General features: G+C 37.8%; 12 non-coding genes across 12 annotated transcripts; all 12 read left to right on the top strand.

Moving 5' to 3' along the window:
• The first annotated feature begins 961 nt into the window (after positions 1-961).
• Positions 962-1,044, top strand: TRNAL-CAG (transfer RNA leucine (anticodon CAG)). Its single transcript has one exon. It is a non-coding gene; the product is annotated as a tRNA-Leu (tRNA).
• Positions 1,045-1,722: 678 nt separating this feature from the next.
• TRNAL-CAG (transfer RNA leucine (anticodon CAG)) lies at positions 1,723-1,805 on the top strand. Its single transcript has one exon. It is a non-coding gene; the product is annotated as a tRNA-Leu (tRNA).
• A 678-nt stretch (positions 1,806-2,483) lies between these two features.
• TRNAL-CAG (transfer RNA leucine (anticodon CAG)) lies at positions 2,484-2,566 on the top strand. Its single transcript is given in 2 exon segments — positions 2,484-2,521; positions 2,532-2,566. It is a non-coding gene; the product is annotated as a tRNA-Leu (tRNA).
• Positions 2,567-3,983: 1,417 nt separating this feature from the next.
• On the top strand, positions 3,984-4,066 carry TRNAL-CAG (transfer RNA leucine (anticodon CAG)). The gene has a single exon. It is a non-coding gene; the product is annotated as a tRNA-Leu (tRNA).
• Positions 4,067-4,744: 678 nt separating this feature from the next.
• On the top strand, positions 4,745-4,827 carry TRNAL-CAG (transfer RNA leucine (anticodon CAG)). The gene has a single exon. It is a non-coding gene; the product is annotated as a tRNA-Leu (tRNA).
• A 6,706-nt stretch (positions 4,828-11,533) lies between these two features.
• On the top strand, positions 11,534-11,616 carry TRNAL-CAG (transfer RNA leucine (anticodon CAG)). Its single transcript is given in 2 exon segments — positions 11,534-11,571; positions 11,582-11,616. It is a non-coding gene; the product is annotated as a tRNA-Leu (tRNA).
• Positions 11,617-13,033: 1,417 nt separating this feature from the next.
• Positions 13,034-13,116, top strand: TRNAL-CAG (transfer RNA leucine (anticodon CAG)). The gene has a single exon. It is a non-coding gene; the product is annotated as a tRNA-Leu (tRNA).
• Positions 13,117-14,533: 1,417 nt separating this feature from the next.
• Positions 14,534-14,616, top strand: TRNAL-CAG (transfer RNA leucine (anticodon CAG)). The gene has a single exon. It is a non-coding gene; the product is annotated as a tRNA-Leu (tRNA).
• A 678-nt stretch (positions 14,617-15,294) lies between these two features.
• Positions 15,295-15,377, top strand: TRNAL-CAG (transfer RNA leucine (anticodon CAG)). The gene has a single exon. It is a non-coding gene; the product is annotated as a tRNA-Leu (tRNA).
• A 678-nt stretch (positions 15,378-16,055) lies between these two features.
• Positions 16,056-16,138, top strand: TRNAL-CAG (transfer RNA leucine (anticodon CAG)). Its single transcript is given in 2 exon segments — positions 16,056-16,093; positions 16,104-16,138. It is a non-coding gene; the product is annotated as a tRNA-Leu (tRNA).
• Positions 16,139-17,555: 1,417 nt separating this feature from the next.
• On the top strand, positions 17,556-17,638 carry TRNAL-CAG (transfer RNA leucine (anticodon CAG)). The gene has a single exon. It is a non-coding gene; the product is annotated as a tRNA-Leu (tRNA).
• Positions 17,639-18,316: 678 nt separating this feature from the next.
• Positions 18,317-18,399, top strand: TRNAL-CAG (transfer RNA leucine (anticodon CAG)). The gene has a single exon. It is a non-coding gene; the product is annotated as a tRNA-Leu (tRNA).
• Positions 18,400-19,524: the final 1,125 nt, after the last annotated feature.

Raw genomic sequence — 19,524 nt, 5'->3', positions numbered from 1 at the left:
AATCCATTAGAGAACAAACTCTAGACACTTGGATTCCAACCCTGAACATGGAAAACAAAACTTACTTTTATTGTAACGCCAACTAGAAACCTCTTTAAAATGAATGGAAAAGCAATTCATATTTATTTTTTAAATTAACAGTTTTAATAGCAACATTGTCATTGTAACTATAGATAGGTTATTTCATAATATACATCTTTTCAAAAAGTAGTGGTTTCATGTGTCAGGATGGCCGAGCGGTTTAAGGCGCTGAGTGGCCTGGGTTCAAATCCCACTTCTGACAATGTTATTCATTTTCTTCTTTGCTCTACAGTTTCTATTTCTTGTCACTTGTGAAAAGATTGGCTTTAGAATTAGACAAACACTCACTGCAAATCTCTTTCACTTTACAACATAAAAAATGCATCAATTATTTCTCTATTTCCCATGTTGCAATAAAAGATCAGATTGTATTCTCCCTGGATAAAAGAGCTTGAAACCAACCACATATGTGTATATCATATTATTTTTATTATTTGATCCACAATTCTTTATTTACAGAGGTAGCAAAATAAAATATCTCACAAATTCAGAATGAGGGCTCCATATCTTTGGCTTAAGAAAACTGCTCTTCTCAGCCAATGGTCATGAACAGAAACCCCACTGGGGTCCACTACAATGGCATCCAATCGAACCCATGAGCTAAATTAAATAACCAGTTTGTGTAAGATTCACAAATTTAATTTCATTGCTGAGTTAAAATCCATTAGAGAACAAACTCTAGACACTTGGATTCCAACCCTGAACATGGAAAACAAAACTTACTTTTATTGTAACGCTAACTAGAAACCTCTTTAAAATGAATGAAAAAGCAATTCATATCTAGTTTTTAAATTAACAGTTTTAATAGCAACATTGTCATTGTAACTATAGATAGGTTATTTCATAATATACATCTTTTCAAAAAGCAGTGGTTTCATGTGTCAGGATGGCCGAGCGGTCTAAGGCGCTGCGTTCAGGTCGCAGTCCCCTCTGGAGGCGTGGGTTCAAATCCCACTTCTGACAATGTTATTCATTTTCTTCTTTGCTCTACAGTTTCTATTTCTTGTTACGTGTGAAAAGATTGACTTTAGAATTAGACAAACACTCACTGCAAATCTCTTTCAATTTACAACATAAAAAATGCATCAATTATTTCATTATTTCCCATGTTGCAATAAAAGATCAGATTGTATTCTTCCTGGATAAAAGAGCTTGAAACCAACCACATATGTGTATATCATATTATTTTTATTATTTTATCCACAATTCTTTATTTACAGAGGTAGCAAAATAAAATATCTCACAAATTCAGAATGAGGGCTCCATATCTTTGGCTTAAGAAAACTGCTCTTCTCAGCCAATGGTCATGAACAGAAACCCCACTGGGGTCCACTACAATGGCATCCAATCAAACCCATGAGCTAAATTAAGTAGCCAGTTTGTGCAAGATTCACAAATTTCATTTCATTGCTGAGTTAAAATCCATTAGAGAACAAACTCTAGACACTTGGATTCCAACCCTGAACATGGAAAACAAAACTTACTTTTATTGTAACGCCAACTAGAAACCTCTTTAAAATGAATGGAAAAGCAATTCATATTTATTTTTAAAATTAACAGTTTTAAAAGCAACATTGTCATTGTAACTATAGATAGGTTATTTCATAATATACATCTTTTCAAAAAGCAGTGGTTTCATGTGTCAGGATGGCCGAGCGGTCTAAGGCGCTGCGTTCAGGTCGCAGTCTCCTCTGGAGGCGTGGGTTCAAATCCCACTTCTGACAATGTTATTCATTTTCTTCTTTGCTCTACAGTTTCTATTTCTTGTTACTTGTGAAAAGATTGACTTTAGAATTAGACAAACACTCACTGCAAATCTCTTTCAATTTACAACATAAAAAATGCATCAATTATTTCATTATTTCCCATGTTGCAATAAAAGATCAGATTGTATTCTTCCTGGATAAAAGAGCTTGAAACCAACCACATATGTGTATATCATATTATTTTTATTATTTGATCCACAATTCTTTATTTACAGAGGTAGCAAAATAAAATATCTCACAAATTCAGAATGAGGGCTCCATATCTTTGGCTTAAGAAAACTGCTCTTCTCAGCCAATGGTCATGAACAGAAACCCCACTGGGGTCCACTAAATTGGCATCCAATCAAACCCATGAGCTAAATTAAGTAGCCAGTTTGTGCAAGATTCACAAATTTAATTTCATTGCTGAGTAAAAATCCATTAGGGAACAAACTCTAGACACTTGGATTCCAACCCTGAACATGGAAAACAAAACTTACTTTTATTGTAACGCCAACTAGAAACCTCTTTAAAATGAATGGAAAAGCAATTCATATCTAGTTTTTAAATTAACAGTTTTAATAGCAACATTGTCAATGTAACTATAGATAGGTTATTTCATAATATACATCTTTTCAAAAAGCAGTGGTTTCATGTGTCAGGATGGCCGAGCGGTCTAAGGCGCTGGATTCAGGTCGCAGTCTCCTCTAGAGCCGTGGGTTCAAATCCCACTTCTGACAATGTTATTCATTTTCTTCTTTGCTCTACAGTTTCTATTTCTTGTTACTTGTGAAAAGATTGACTTTAGAATTAGACAAACACTCACTGCAAATCTCTTTCAATTTACAACATAAAAAATGCATCAATTATTTCATTATTTCCCATGTTGCAATAAAAGATCAGATTGTATTCTTCCTGGATAAAAGAGCTTGAAACCAACCACATATGTGTATATCATATTATTTTTATTATTTTATCCACAATTCTTTATTTACAGAGGTAGCAAAATAAAATATCTCACAAATTCAGAATGAGGGCTCCATATCTTTGGCTTAAGAAAACTGCTCTTCTCAGCCAATGGTCATGAACAGAAACCCCACTGGGGTCCACTACAATGGCATCCAATCAAACCCATGAGCTAAATTAAGTAGCCAGTTTGTGCAAGATTCACAAATTTCATTTCATTGCTGAGTTAAAATCCATTAGAGAACAAACTCTAGACACTTGGATTCCAACCCTGAACATGGAAAACAAAACTTACTTTTATTGTAACGCCAACTAGAAACCTCTTTAAAATGAATGGAAAAGCAATTCATATTTATTTTTTAAATTAACAGTTTTAATAGCAACATTGTCATTGTAACTATAGATAGGTTATTTCATAATATACATCTTTTCAAAAAGTAGTGGTTTCATGTGTCAGGATGGCCGAGCGGTTTAAGGCGCTGAGTGGCCTGGGTTCAAATCCCACTTCTGACAATGTTATTCATTTTCTTCTTTGCTCTACAGTTTCTATTTCTTGTCACTTGTGAAAAGATTGGCTTTAGAATTAGACAAACACTCACTGCAAATCTCTTTCACTTTACAACATAAAAAATGCATCAATTATTTCTCTATTTCCCATGTTGCAATAAAAGATCAGATTGTATTCTCCCTGGATAAAAGAGCTTGAAACCAACCACATATGTGTATATCATATTATTTTTATTATTTGATCCACAATTCTTTATTTACAGAGGTAGCAAAATAAAATATCTCACAAATTCAGAATGAGGGCTCCATATCTTTGGCTTAAGAAAACTGCTCTTCTCAGCCAATGGTCATGAACAGAAACCCCACTGGGGTCCACTACAATGGCATCCAATCGAACCCATGAGCTAAATTAAATAACCAGTTTGTGTAAGATTCACAAATTTAATTTCATTGCTGAGTTAAAATCCATTAGAGAACAAACTCTAGACACTTGGATTCCAACCCTGAACATGGAAAACAAAACTTACTTTTATTGTAACGCTAACTAGAAACCTCTTTAAAATGAATGAAAAAGCAATTCATATCTAGTTTTTAAATTAACAGTTTTAATAGCAACATTGTCATTGTAACTATAGATAGGTTATTTCATAATATACATCTTTTCAAAAAGCAGTGGTTTCATGTGTCAGGATGGCCGAGCGGTCTAAGGCGCTGCGTTCAGGTCGCAGTCCCCTCTGGAGGCGTGGGTTCAAATCCCACTTCTGACAATGTTATTCATTTTCTTCTTTGCTCTACAGTTTCTATTTCTTGTTACGTGTGAAAAGATTGACTTTAGAATTAGACAAACACTCACTGCAAATCTCTTTCAATTTACAACATAAAAAATGCATCAATTATTTCATTATTTCCCATGTTGCAATAAAAGATCAGATTGTATTCTTCCTGGATAAAAGAGCTTGAAACCAACCACATATGTGTATATCATATTATTTTTATTATTTTATCCACAATTCTTTATTTACAGAGGTAGCAAAATAAAATATCTCACAAATTCAGAATGAGGGCTCCATATCTTTGGCTTAAGAAAACTGCTCTTCTCAGCCAATGGTCATGAACAGAAACCCCACTGGGGTCCACTACAATGGCATCCAATCAAACCCATGAGCTAAATTAAGTAGCCAGTTTGTGCAAGATTCACAAATTTCATTTCATTGCTGAGTTAAAATCCATTAGAGAACAAACTCTAGACACTTGGATTCCAACCCTGAACATGGAAAACAAAACTTACTTTTATTGTAACGCCAACTAGAAACCTCTTTAAAATGAATGGAAAAGCAATTCATATTTATTTTTAAAATTAACAGTTTTAAAAGCAACATTGTCATTGTAACTATAGATAGGTTATTTCATAATATACATCTTTTCAAAAAGCAGTGGTTTCATGTGTCAGGATGGCCGAGCGGTCTAAGGCGCTGCGTTCAGGTCGCAGTCTCCTCTGGAGGCGTGGGTTCAAATCCCACTTCTGACAATGTTATTCATTTTCTTCTTTGCTCTACAGTTTCTATTTCTTGTTACTTGTGAAAAGATTGACTTTAGAATTAGACAAACACTCACTGCAAATCTCTTTCAATTTACAACATAAAAAATGCATCAATTATTTCATTATTTCCCATGTTGCAATAAAAGATCAGATTGTATTCTTCCTGGATAAAAGAGCTTGAAACCAACCACATACAGATGTAGCCACCTTTATCTTGAGTGGCCGCGGCGGTTGGCCCGTTCGACCATACGCAGCGTACTGTGGCGTAGCGAGGCGCGCCTAGCCACAGAGAGGCTATCTAATCGCACGGAGACAGACATTTGACGTTTGGCGTTACCTTTACGTGTAATACCTGCGATCAGCCACCAGATGTCGCTTTTTACAATCACCACTGCGCATGCGTGTGGTCTCCCGTAAAATACAATACTGACATACATAATAAGGACTACTTTACTAAGGCGTCTCATTACGCTGCATACAGCAAATACTGTACTCATTACGCTGCATTATTTAATACAGTACTGTACAGTATATACAGTACGACACCGACGCAAATACAGTAGTACAGCATACAGTATATGATCCATCTACAATACTTTATGAATACTGTATGTGAGCGTCCGAGTCCCGCAGACAAAACACTACTGTAAAACCAGTAGTGTACACTGTCGCAAATGGATGTGTGTTACAAGTTCACTATTGCCTCTCAAGATTAGGAATTTTCTACAGTATGTTATCGTCTTAATCCCGTAGCCATTACAGCATAATCAAAACCAACGGATTTATACATTTGTCTGCGGCGAAGTGGTGAAGTGTTTCGCTTCCTATACTCAGAGTCCAGGGTTCGATTCCTTAAGTACTAATGCATGTTACTGTAGTTTTTTTCAGACACTTTATTATTTTTTTTATTCACCCCCACCTCGTGGCAGGCAGCAGTTGGGTATGGAATGAGAAATGGCATAAGCTGTGCAGGCTACGGGGCGATGCTGAAGGAGCGTCACAATCCCCTAGCCAAAATACACAGAGATACTGTAAGCGTATACTGTAAGATACTGTAAGCGTGAGATACTGTATTGAGCTAGGGGATTGTGACGCTCCTTCAGCATTGCCCCCTGAACTGTGAAATGTACAGTATGCCATATTGTATCTCACTCCATATCCGAGCGCTGCCACGTGCTGGGAGTTCACGGTCGGCGGCCATGTTGTCAGGTTGCTAAGCGATCCAGCTCGGTATACCGTAATGTGCATAGACCTCGCTTATCCCAATGTAATTGAGCTAGGGGATTGTGACGCTCCTTCAGCATCGCCCCGTAGCCTGCACAGCTTATGCCATTTCTCATTCCATACCCAACTGCTGCCTGCCACGAGGTGGGGGTTCAGGAGGTGGGGGTTCATGGGTAGTGGTCGTTTTGACAGTGTGCTATGCGATTGAGTCCGGTGTACCGTAATACTGTATGCAATCCTACAGTAGCTTATCCCTCCCCTGTGTATTTTGGCTAGGGGATTGTGACGCTCCTTCAGCATTGCCCCCTGAACTGTGAAATGTATGCCATATTGTATCTCACTACATATCCGAGCGCTGCCACGTGCTGGGAGTTCACGGTCGGCGGCCATTTTGTCAGGTTGCTAAGCGATCCAGCTCGGTATACCGTAATGTGCATAGACCTCGCTTATCCCAATGTAATTGAGCTAGGGGATTGTGACGCTCCTTCAGCATTGCCCCCTGAACTGTGAAATGTATGCCATACTGTATCTCACTACATATCCGAGCGCTGCCACGTGCTGGGGGTTCACGGTCGGTGGCCATTTTTAGTGTGCATAGAACTCGCTTATCCACATAGGCCCCTGTGTTTTTAACTACTATATTGAGATGCACATTTCTAGGCCTACAGTATTTAATATACAGTAAGCAGCATTGTTGTTAGGCAATAATTGAAGAATTTACATACAGTACTGACATGTACTGTATGTAATGCTTGTACATCATGTCAGTCGACCCTTATGCTGTACACTACTGTAAGTCTCACAGGGCCCATGCACTTCCAAGGAGGGTTATTTACTGTACTGTATCTGTTTCATACAGGAAACTAATTGCAGTCCATAACACTAATATTAAGCCCACTCCATTATCCACTCCTCCCCTGTGTATTAAACACCCCCTACCACCCTGGAAGTCATGTACCAGGGCCCCTTCATTCAGCACAATGCCCCCTTCTACAGTTTAGTGTTCTCCTTCCTGCCCCATCTGTGCAGTAAAGGAATAATTAGCAGAAATTATTTCTCCAGGTCCTACTGTACATACTGAGCGAAAGATAGAACCCCCCCTATCCCCCGCGGAGCATCAAAGCTGCCGCTGATAGCTCCCCCCACCCCTTCCGCTGGTGAGTGGGTAGGGGCCCCAGTGCATTGCTGTGTCCAGGGGCCCACACTGCTGTTAAGATGGCTCTAGTAATTGAGCTAGGGGATTGTGACGCTCCTTCAGCATTGCCCCTGGACTGTACCATACTGTATCTCACTCCATATCCAAGCGCTGCCACGTGCTGGGAGTTCACGGTCGGTGGCCATTTTGTCAGGTTGCTAAGCGATCCAGCTCGGTATAACGTAATGTACATAGACCTTGCTTATCCCGGTGTACTACAGGTATGTGCAGTAGTACTGAATGATTGCTATCACTTGTGGTGAAACACCTATCTTATCAAATACAGTAACTACTGTACAGTATAGTTGTTCGCACAGGTGATGGTAATCATACTGTATATTTAAACTGAAGTCCGTAACAGAGCATTCTGTCCCTCCTGCAGAGGTTCTTGTTGGGAGGCACAGGGAAAAAAGGCAAATACTGTACAGTACTGTATTTGCACTTTACTGTTGTGCACTTTATTTGAAAATGTACAGTTGTTTGCTATTTTTAGCATGCTGTGCTTTACATGTTTTCTTATTGTGGTTTTTATATTTTTAGACAAAAGACAAAGAATGCAGACTACCAGATTTTACGGGAGTGCCAAAACCCACCCATCAGTGGCACAGAAACTTGCTGCAGTAGTCCCAGTCCTCCCCCAGCGAGGGAGGTGGGAGCCTTCACCCCTAGCCCACGACGCCTCATGAGAGATTTCCAATTTCATGTGTGAAAGTACTGCAAACAGCGCCCGGCCCCCGCCCCATTGCTGTTGGTTTATGCCTTAGAGGACTCGGACGCTCGCATTTGTAAAGCACGGTGTTTTCCTCCGCCTCCTGCTAGCCTGTTGCCCTTCCCCCATGGGAGCCTGCACAGATCATGCAGTAGACAGGGAGGGAATGCAGGTCATGTGCAATACACAAACGCCCACTGTAGTACTATTTTGCTCACTTACAGTACCGTACTGTAGGTTGCATTTAGCGTAAAGAATCGCTCCTGCAGATGTACTTTGATTTACAGTATGTGAAACCTGTGTGCATCCTTCCATTGGATGTACTGTATTGGAGAGAATTTTTTTTTTTTAAAGTGAATGTCACGGGAACACATTAAAAATAAGGTTGGCACTTCCTTCCCATTGGTGTTGGTTTACAGTATGCCGTAGTGTACTCGGACGCTCATGTAATTGCATTTCAAAGGCACAGTATTTTCCATCGTCTCCCCCCTACCCCCATCGCCCTTCCCCCCTGGGGGCCTGCACAGGGAGGAAATTCAGGTCCTGTGCAATACACAAACGCTGAAGATCTACAGTACTGTTTTGCTCAGTTGGTAGCGTCAGAATACACTCATTTCATTCCCGCTGTTTAGGTGCATTTAGCGTAAAGAATCGCTCCTGCAGATGTACTTTGATTTATGTGAAACCTGTGTGCATCCTTCCATTGACTGTCTTACAATGTAAATAAAATAATACAGTGCATTATTACAGAAAAAAAAAAAAAAAAAGAAAGAAAGCACATCAGGTCTCGAACCCTGGACTCCCAGCGAGGGAGGTGGGAGCCTTCACCCCTAGCCCACGACGCCTCATGAGAGATTTCCAATTTCATGTGTGAAAGTACTGCAAACAGCGCCCGGCCCCCGCCCCATTGCTGTTGGTTTATGCCTTAGAGGACTCGGACGCTCGCATTTGTAAAGCACGGTGTTTTCCTCCGCCTCCTGCTAGCCTGTTGCCCTTCCCCCATGGGAGCCTGCACAGATCATGCAGTAGACAGGGAGGGAATGCAGGTCATGTGCAATACACAAACGCCCACTGTAGTACTATTTTGCTCACTTACAGTACCGTACTGTAGGTTGCATTTAGCGTAAAGAATCGCTCCTGCAGATGTACTTTGATTTACAGTATGTGAAACCTGTGTGCATCCTTCCATTGGATGTACTGTATTGGAGAGAATTTTTTTTTTTTTAAAGTGAATGTCACGGGAACACATTAAAAATAAGGTTGGCACTTCCTTCCCATTGGTGTTGGTTTACAGTATGCCGTAGTGTACTCGGACGCTCATGTAATTGCATTTCAAAGGCACAGTATTTTCCATTGTCTCCCCCCTACCCCCATCGCCCTTCCCCCCTGGGGGCCTGCACAGGGAGGAAATTCAGGTCCTGTGCAATACACAAACGCTGAAGATCTACAGTACTGTTTTGCTCAGTTGGTAGCGTCAGAATACACTCATTTCATTCCCGCTGTTTAGGTGCATTTAGCGTAAAGAATCGCTCCTGCAGATGTACTTTGATTTATGTGAAACCTGTGTGCATCCTTCCATTGACTGTCTTACAATGTAAATAAAATAATACAGTGCATTATTACAGAAAAAAAAAAAAAAAAGAAAGAAAGCACATCAGGTCTCGAACCCTGGACTCCCAGCGAGGGAGGTGGGAGCCTTCACCCCTAGCCCACGACGCCTCATGAGAGATTTCCAATTTCATGTGTGAAAGTACTGCAAACAGCGCCCGGCCCCCGCCCCATTGCTGTTGGTTTATGCCTTAGAGGACTCGGACGCTCGCATTTGTAAAGCACTGTGTTTTCCTCCGCCTCCTGCTAGCCTGTTGCCCTTCCCCCATGGGAGCCTGCACAGATCATGCAGTAGACAGGGAGGGAATGCAGGTCATGTGCAATACACAAACGCCCACTGTAGTACTATTTTGCTCACTTACAGTACCGTACTGTAGGTTGCATTTAGCGTAAAGAATCGCTCCTGCAGATGTACTTTGATTTACAGTATGTGAAACCTGTGTGCATCCTTCCATTGGATGTACTGTATTGGAGAGAATTTTTTTTTTTTTAAAGTGAATGTCACGGGAACACATTAAAAATAAGGTTGGCACTTCCTTCCCATTGGTGTTGGTTTACAGTATGCCGTAGTGTACTCGGACGCTCATGTAATTGCATTTCAAAGGCACAGTATTTTCCATCGTCTCCCCCCTACCCCCATCGCCCTTCCCCCCTGGGGGCCTGCACAGGGAGGAAATTCAGGTCCTGTGCAATACACAAACGCTGAAGATCTACAGTACTGTTTTGCTCAGTTGGTAGCGTCAGAATACACTCATTTCATTCCCGCTGTTTAGGTGCATTTAGCGTAAAGAATCGCTCCTGCAGATGTACTTTGATTTATGTGAAACCTGTGTGCATCCTTCCATTGACTGTCTTACAATGTAAATAAAATAATACAGTGCATTATTACAGAAAAAAAAAAAAAAAGAAAGAAAGCACATCAGGTCTCGAACCCTGGACTCCCAGCGAGGGAGGTGGGAGCCTTCACCCCTAGCCCACGACGCCTCATGAGAGATTTCCAATTTCATGTGTGAAAGTACTGCAAACAGCGCCCGGCCCCCGCCCCATTGCTGTTGGTTTATGCCTTAGAGGACTCGGACGCTCGCATTTGCTAGTCCTCCATTCCCATTATGCATTAGCGAACTCAGACGCTCATATATTTTAAAAGCACGGTGTTTATACATTGTACTGTACATTCTTCCTTTTACACAATTACTGTAGTTGCGTCTCCATACACATACTGTACAGTACTCCATACTTTTTCCACCGCCTCCCGTTACGCCTACAGTATTGCCAGAGCTGTAGATCAATCCGCCGCTATACTGTACGATCGAAAGTACTGGATTAGTGGAGCATTAGCGACACAGTGGTGGAGATGTGTAATGCATGATGAGTATCTAGATCGTCTCAACGCGCCTGCCTGTGATGAAACTCAGCTATCGCCTTAGCGTGGCTAAACGCCCGTCTCGGCGGAGAAACAGTCAAGGTAAAGGTGGCTACATCTGTATGTGTATATCATATTATTTTTATTATTTGATCCACAATTCTTTATTTACAGAGGTAGCAAAATAAAATATCTCACAAATTCAGAATGAGGGCTCCATATCTTTGGCTTAAGAAAACTGCTCTTCTCAGCCAATGGTCATGAACAGAAACCCCACTGGGGTCCACTAAATTGGCATCCAATCAAACCCATGAGCTAAATTAAGTAGCCAGTTTGTGCAAGATTCACAAATTTAATTTCATTGCTGAGTAAAAATCCATTAGGGAACAAACTCTAGACACTTGGATTCCAACCCTGAACATGGAAAACAAAACTTACTTTTATTGTAACGCCAACTAGAAACCTCTTTAAAATGAATGGAAAAGCAATTCATATCTAGTTTTTAAATTAACAGTTTTAATAGCAACATTGTCAATGTAACTATAGATAGGTTATTTCATAATATACATCTTTTCAAAAAGCAGTGGTTTCATGTGTCAGGATGGCCGAGCGGTCTAAGGCGCTGGATTCAGGTCGCAGTCTCCTCTAGAGCCGTGGGTTCAAATCCCACTTCTGACAATGTTATTCATTTTCTTCTTTGCTCTACAGTTTCTATTTCTTGTTACTTGTGAAAAGATTGACTTTAGAATTAGACAAACACTCACTGCAAATCTCTTTCAATTTACAACATAAAAAATGCATCAATTATTTCATTATTTCCCATGTTGCAATAAAAGATCAGATTGTATTCTTCCTGGATAAAAGAGCTTGAAACCAACCACATATGTGTATATCATATTATTTTTATTATTTTATCCACAATTCTTTATTTACAGAGGTAGCAAAATAAAATATCTCACAAATTCAGAATGAGGGCTCCATATCTTTGGCTTAAGAAAACTGCTCTTCTCAGCCAATGGTCATGAACAGAAACCCCACTGGGGTCCACTACAATGGCATCCAATCAAACCCATGAGCTAAATTAAGTAGCCAGTTTGTGCAAGATTCACAAATTTCATTTCATTGCTGAGTTAAAATCCATTAGAGAACAAACTCTAGACACTTGGATTCCAACCCTGAACATGGAAAACAAAACTTACTTTTATTGTAACGCCAACTAGAAACCTCTTTAAAATGAATGGAAAAGCAATTCATATTTATTTTTTAAATTAACAGTTTTAATAGCAACATTGTCATTGTAACTATAGATAGGTTATTTCATAATATACATCTTTTCAAAAAGCAGTGGTTTCATGTGTCAGGATGGCCGAGCGGTCTAAGGCGCTGAGTGGCCTGGGTTCAAATCCCACTTCTGACAATGTTATTCATTTTCTTCTTTGCTCTACAGTTTCTATTTCTTGTTACTTGTCAAAAGATTGGCTTTAGAATTAGACAAACACTCACTGCAAATCTCTTTCAATTTACAACATAAAAAATGCATCAATTATTTCATTATTTCCCATGTTGCAATAAAAGATCAGATTGTATTCTCCCTGGATAAAAGAGCTTGAAACCAACCACATATGTGTATATCATATTATTTTTATTATTTGATCCACAATTCTTTATTTACAGAGGTAGCAAAATAAAATATCTCACAAATTCAGAATGAGGGCTCCATATCTTTGGCTTAAGAAAACTGCTCTTCTCAGCCAATGGTCATGAACAAAAACCCCACTGGGGTCCACTACAATGGCATCCAATCGAACCCATGAGCTAAATTAAATAACCAGTTTGTGCAAGATTCACAAATTTAATTTCATTGCTGAGTTAAAATCCATTAGAGAACAAACTCTAGACACTTGGATTCCAACCCTGAACATGGAAAACAAAACTTACTTTTATTGCAACGCCAACTAGAAACCTCTTTAAAATTAATGGAAAAGCAATTCATATTTAGTTTTTAAATTAACAGTTTTAATAGTAACATTGTCATTGTAACTATAGATAGGTTATTTCATAATATACATCTTTTCAAAAAGTAGTGGTTTCATGTGTCAGGATGGCCGAGCGGTCTAAGGTGCTGCGTTCAGGTCGCAGTCTCCTCTGGAGGCGTGGGTTCAAATCCCACTTCTGACAATGTTATTCATTTTCTTATTTGCTCTACAGTTTCTATTTCTTGTTACTTGTGAAAAGATTGACTTTAGAATTAGACTTACACTCACTGCAAATCTCTTTCAATTTACAACATAAAAAATGCATCAATTATTTCATTATTTCCCATGTTGCAATAAAAGATCAGATTGTATTCTCCCTGAATAAAAGAGCTTGAAACCAACCACATATGTGTATATCATATTATTTTTATTATTTGATCCACAATTCTTTATTTACAGAGGTAGCAAAATAAAATATCTCACAAATTCAGAATGAGGGCTCCATATCTTTGGCTTAAGAAAACTGCTCTTCTCAGCCAATGGTCATGAACAGAAACCCCACTGGGGTCCACTACAATGGCATCCAATCGAACCCATGAGCTAAATTAAATAACCAGTTTGTGCAAGATTCACAAATTTAATTTCATTGCTGAGTTAAAATCCATTAGAGAACAAACTCTAGACACTTGGATTCCAACCCTGAACATGGAAAACAAAACTTACTTTTATTGTAACGCCAACTAGAAACCTCTTTAAAATGAATGGAAAAGCAATTCATATTTATTTTTTAAATTAACAGTTTTAATAGCAACATTGTCATTGTAACTATAGATAGGTTATTTCATAATATACATCTTTTCAAAAAGCAGTGGTTTCATGTGTCAGGATGGCCGAGCGGTCTAAGGCGCTGAGTGGCCTGGGTTCAAATCCCACTTCTGACAATGTTATTCATTTTCTTCTTTGCTCTACAGTTTCTATTTCTTGTTACTTGTCAAAAGATTGGCTTTAGAATTAGACAAACACTCACTGCAAATCTCTTTCAATTTACAACATAAAAAATGCATCAATTATTTCATTATTTCCCATGTTGCAATAAAAGATCAGATTGTATTCTCCCTGGATAAAAGAGCTTGAAACCAACCACATATGTGTATATCATATTATTTTTATTATTTGATCCACAATTCTTTATTTACAGAGGTAGCAAAATAAAATATCTCACAAATTCAGAATGAGGGCTCCATATCTTTGGCTTAAGAAAACTGCTCTTCTCAGCCAATGGTCATGAACAAAAACCCCACTGGGGTCCACTACAATGGCATCCAATCGAACCCATGAGCTAAATTAAATAACCAGTTTGTGCAAGATTCACAAATTTAATTTCATTGCTGAGTTAAAATCCATTAGAGAACAAACTCTAGACACTTGGATTCCAACCCTGAACATGGAAAACAAAACTTACTTTTATTGCAACGCCAACTAGAAACCTCTTTAAAATTAATGGAAAAGCAATTCATATTTAGTTTTTAAATTAACAGTTTTAATAGTAACATTGTCATTGTAACTATAGATAGGTTATTTCATAATATACATCTTTTCAAAAAGTAGTGGTTTCATGTGTCAGGATGGCCGAGCGGTCTAAGGTGCTGCGTTCAGGTCGCAGTCTCCTCTGGAGGCGTGGGTTCAAATCCCACTTCTGACAATGTTATTCATTTTCTTATTTGCTCTACAGTTTCTATTTCTTGTTACTTGTGAAAAGATTGACTTTAGAATTAGACTTACACTCACTGCAAATCTCTTTCAATTTACAACATAAAAAATGCATCAATTATTTCATTATTTCCCATGTTGCAATAAAAGATCAGATTGTATTCTCCCTGAATAAAAGAGCTTGAAACCAACCACATATGTGTATATCATATTATTTTTATTATTTGATCCACAATTCTTTATTTACAGAGGTAGCAAAATAAAATATCTCACAAATTCAGAATGAGGGCTCCATATCTTTGGCTTAAGAAAACTGCTCTTCTCAGCCAATGGTCATGAACAGAAACCCCACTGGGGTCCACTACAATGGCATCCAATCGAACCCATGAGCTAAATTAAATAACCAGTTTGTGCAAGATTCACAAATTTAATTTCATTGCTGAGTTAAAATCCATTAGAGAACAAACTCTAGACACTTGGATTCCAACCCTGAACATGGAAAACAAAACATACTTTTATTGTAACGCCAACTAGAAACCTCTTTAAAATGAATGAAAAAGCAATTCATATTTAGTTTTTAAATTAACAGTTTTAATAGCAACATTGTCATTGTAACTATAGATAGGTTATTTCATAATATACATCTTTTCAAAAAGCAGTGGTTTCATGTGTCAGGATGGCCGAGCGGTCTAAGGCGCTGCGTTCAGGTCGCAGTCCCCTCTGGAGGCGTGGGTTCAAATCCCACTTCTGACAATGTTATTCATTTTCTTCTTTGCTCTACAGTTTCTATTTCTTGTTACTTGTGAAAAGATTGACTTTAGAATTAGACTTACACTCACTGTAAATCTCTTTCAATTTACAACATAAAAAATGCATCAATTATTTCATTATTTCCCATGTGTCAATAAAAGATCAGATTGTATTCTCCCTGGATAAAAGAGCTTGAAACCAACCACATATGTGAATATCATATTATTTTTATTATTTGATCCACAATTCTTTATTTACAGAGGTAGCAAAATAAAATATCTCACAAATTCAGAATGAGGGCTCCATATCTTTGGCTTAAGAAAACTGCTCTTCTCAGCCAATGGTCATGAACAGAAACCCCACTGGGGTCCACTAAATTGGCATCCAATCAAACCCATGAGCTAAATTAAGTAGCCAGTTTGTGCAAGATTCACAAATTTAATTTCATTGCTGAGTTAAAATCCATTAGGGAACAAACTCTAGACACTTGGATTCCAACCCTGAACATCGAAAACAAAACTTACTTTTATTGTAACGCCAACTAGAAACCTCTTTAAAATGAATGGAAAAGCAATTCATATCTAGTTTTTAAATTAACAGTTTTAATAGCAACATTGTCATTGTAACTATAGATAGGTTATTTCATAATATACATCTTTTCAAAAAGCAGTGGTTTCATGTGTCAGGATGGCCGAGCGGTCTAAGGCGCTGGATTCAGGTCGCAGTCTCCTCTAGAGCCGTGGGTTCAAATCCCACTTCTGACAATGTTATTCATTTTCTTCTTTGCTCTACAGTTTCTATTTCTTGTTACTTGTGAAAAGATTGACTTTAGAATTAGACAAACACTCACTGCAAATCTCTTTCAATTTACAACATAAAAAATGCATCAATTATTTCATTATTTCCCATGTTGCAATAAAAGATCAGATTGTATTCTTCCTGGATAAAAGAGCTTGAAACCAACCACATATGTGTATATCATATTATTTTTATTATTTTATCCACAATTCTTTATTTACAGAGGTAGCAAAATAAAATATCTCACAAATTCAGAATGAGGGCTCCATATCTTTGGCTTAAGAAAACTGCTCTTCTCAGCCAATGGTCATGAACAGAAACCCCACTGGGGTCCACTACAATGGCATCCAATCAAACCCATGAGCTAAATTAAGTAGCCAGTTTGTGCAAGATTCACAAATTTCATTTCATTGCTGAGTTAAAATCCATTAGAGAACAAACTCTAGACACTTGGATTCCAACCCTGAACATGGAAAACAAAACTTACTTTTATTGTAACGCCAACTAGAAACCTCTTTAAAATGAATGGAAAAGCAATTCATATTTATTTTTTAAATTAACAGTTTTAATAGCAACATTGTCATTGTAACTATAGATAGGTTATTTCATAATATACATCTTTTCAAAAAGCAGTGGTTTCATGTGTCAGGATGGCCGAGCGGTCTAAGGCGCTGAGTGGCCTGGGTTCAAATCCCACTTCTGACAATGTTATTCATTTTCTTCTTTGCTCTACAGTTTCTATTTCTTGTTACTTGTGAAAAGATTGGCTTTAGAATTAGACAAACACTCACTGCAAATCTCTTTCAATTTACAACATAAAAAATGCATCAATTATTTCATTATTTCCCATGTTGCAATAAAAGATCAGATTGTATTCTCCCTGGATAAAAGAGCTTGAAACCAACCACATATGGGTATATCATATTATTTTTATTATTTGATCCACAATTCTTTATTTACAGAGGTAGCAAAATAAAATATCTCACAAATTCAGAATGAGGGCTCCATATCTTTGGCTTAAGAAAACTGCTCTTCGCAGCCAATGGTCATGAACAAAAACCCCACTGGGGTCCACTACAATGGCATCCAATCGAACCCATGAGCTAAATTAAAGAACCAGTTTGTGCAAGATTCACAAATTTAATTTCATTGCTGAGTTAAAATCCATTAGAGAACAAACTCTAGACACTTGGATTCCAACCCTGAACATGGAAAACAAAACTTACTTTTATTGCAACGCCAACTAGAAACCTCTTTAAAATGAATGGAAAAGCAATTCATATTTAGTTTTTAAATTAACAGTTTTAATAGTAACATTGTCATTGTAACTATAGATAGGTTATTTCATAATATACATCTTTTCAAAAAGTAGTGGTTTCATGTGTCAGGATGGCCGAGCGGTCTAAGGTGCTGCGTTCAGGTCGCAGTCTCCTCTGGAGGCGTGGGTTCAAATCCCACTTCTGACAATGTTATTCATTTTCTTATTTGCTCTACAGTTTCTATTTCTTGTTACTTGTGAAAAGATTGACTTTAGAATTAGACATACACTCACTGCAAATCTCTTTCAATTTACAACATAAAAAATGCATCAATTATTTCATTATTTCCCATGTTGCAATAAAAGATCAGATTGTATTCTCTCTGAATAAAAGAGCTTGAAACCAACCACATATGTGTATATCATATTATTTTTATTATTTGATCCACAATTCTTTATTTACAGAGGTAGCAAAATAAAATATCTCACAAATTCAGAATGAGGGCTCCATATCTTTGGCTTAAGAAAACTGCTCTTCTCAGCCAATGGTTATGAACAGAAACCCCACTGGGGTCCACTACAATGGCATCCAATCGAACCCATGAGCTAAATTAAATAACCAGTTTGTGCAAGATTCACAAATTTAATTTCATTGCTGAGTTAAAATCCATTAGAGAACAAACTCTAGACACTTGGATTCCAACCCTGAACATGGAAAACAAAACATACTTTTATTGTAACGCCAACTAGAAACCTCTTTAAAATGAATGAAAAAGCAATTCATATTTAGTTTTTAAATTAACAGTTTTAATAGCAACATTGTCATTGTAACTATAGATAGGTTATTTCATAATATACATCTTTTAAAAAAGTAGTTATTTCATGTGTCAGGATGGCCGAGCGGTCTAAGGCGCTGCGTTCAGGTCGCAGTCTCCTCTGGAGGCGTGGGTTCAAATCCCACTTCTGACAATGTTATTCATTTTCTTCTTTGCTCTACAGTTTCTATTTCTTGTTACTTGTGAAAAGATTGACTTTAGAATTAGACTTACACTCACTGCAAATCTCTTTCAATTTACAACATAAAAAATGCATCAATTATTTCATTATTTCCCATGTTGCAATAAAAGATCAGATTGTATTCTCTCTGGATAAAAGAGCTTGAAACCAACCACATATGTGTATATCATATTATTTTTATTATTTGATCCACAATTCTTTATTTACAGAGGTAGCAAAATAAAATATCTCACAAATTCAGAATGAGGGCTCCATATCTTTGGCTTAAGAAAACTGCTCTTCTCAGCCAATGGTCATGAACAGAAACCCCACTGGGGTCCACTACAATGGCATCCAATCAAACCCATGAGCTAAATTAAGTAGCCAGTTTGTGCAAGATTCACAAATTTCATTTCATTGCTGAGTTAAAATCCATTAGAGAACAAACTCTAGACACTTGGATTCCAACCCTGAACATGGAAAACAAAACTTACTTTTATTGTAACGCCAACTAGAAACCTCTTTAAAATGAATGGAAAAGCAATTCATATTTATTTTTTAAATTAACAGTTTTAATAGCAACATTGTCATTGTAACTATAGATAGGTTATTTCATAATATACATCTTTTCAAAAAGCAGTGGTTTCATGTGTCAGGATGGCCGAGCGGTCTAAGGCGCTGAGTGGCCTGGGTTCAAATCCCACTTCTGACAATGTTATTCATTTTCTTCTTTGCTCTACAGTTTCTATTTCTTGTTACTTGTGAAAAGATTGGCTTTAGAATTAGACAAACACTCACTGCAAATCTCTTTCAATTTACAACATAAAAAATGCATCAATTATTTCATTATTTCCCATGTTGCAATAAAAGATCAGATTGTATTCTCCCTGGATAAAAGAGCTTGAAACCAACCACATATGGGTATATCATATTATTTTTATTATTTGATCCACAATTCTTTATTTACAGAGGTAGCAAAATAAAATATCTCACAAATTCAGAATGAGGGCTCCATATCTTTGGCTTAAGAAAACTGCTCTTCTCAGCCAATGGTCATGAACAAAAACCCCACTGGGGTCCACTACAATGGCATCCAAT

The sequence above is a fragment of the Pseudophryne corroboree genome, unplaced genomic scaffold, assembly GCF_028390025.1.
Source record: "Pseudophryne corroboree isolate aPseCor3 unplaced genomic scaffold, aPseCor3.hap2 scaffold_1310, whole genome shotgun sequence".
Lineage (NCBI taxonomy): Eukaryota > Metazoa > Chordata > Amphibia > Anura > Myobatrachidae > Pseudophryne > Pseudophryne corroboree.
Note: the sequence above shows the minus strand (reverse complement) of the source record. Positions and strands in the feature narration are given on the sequence as shown.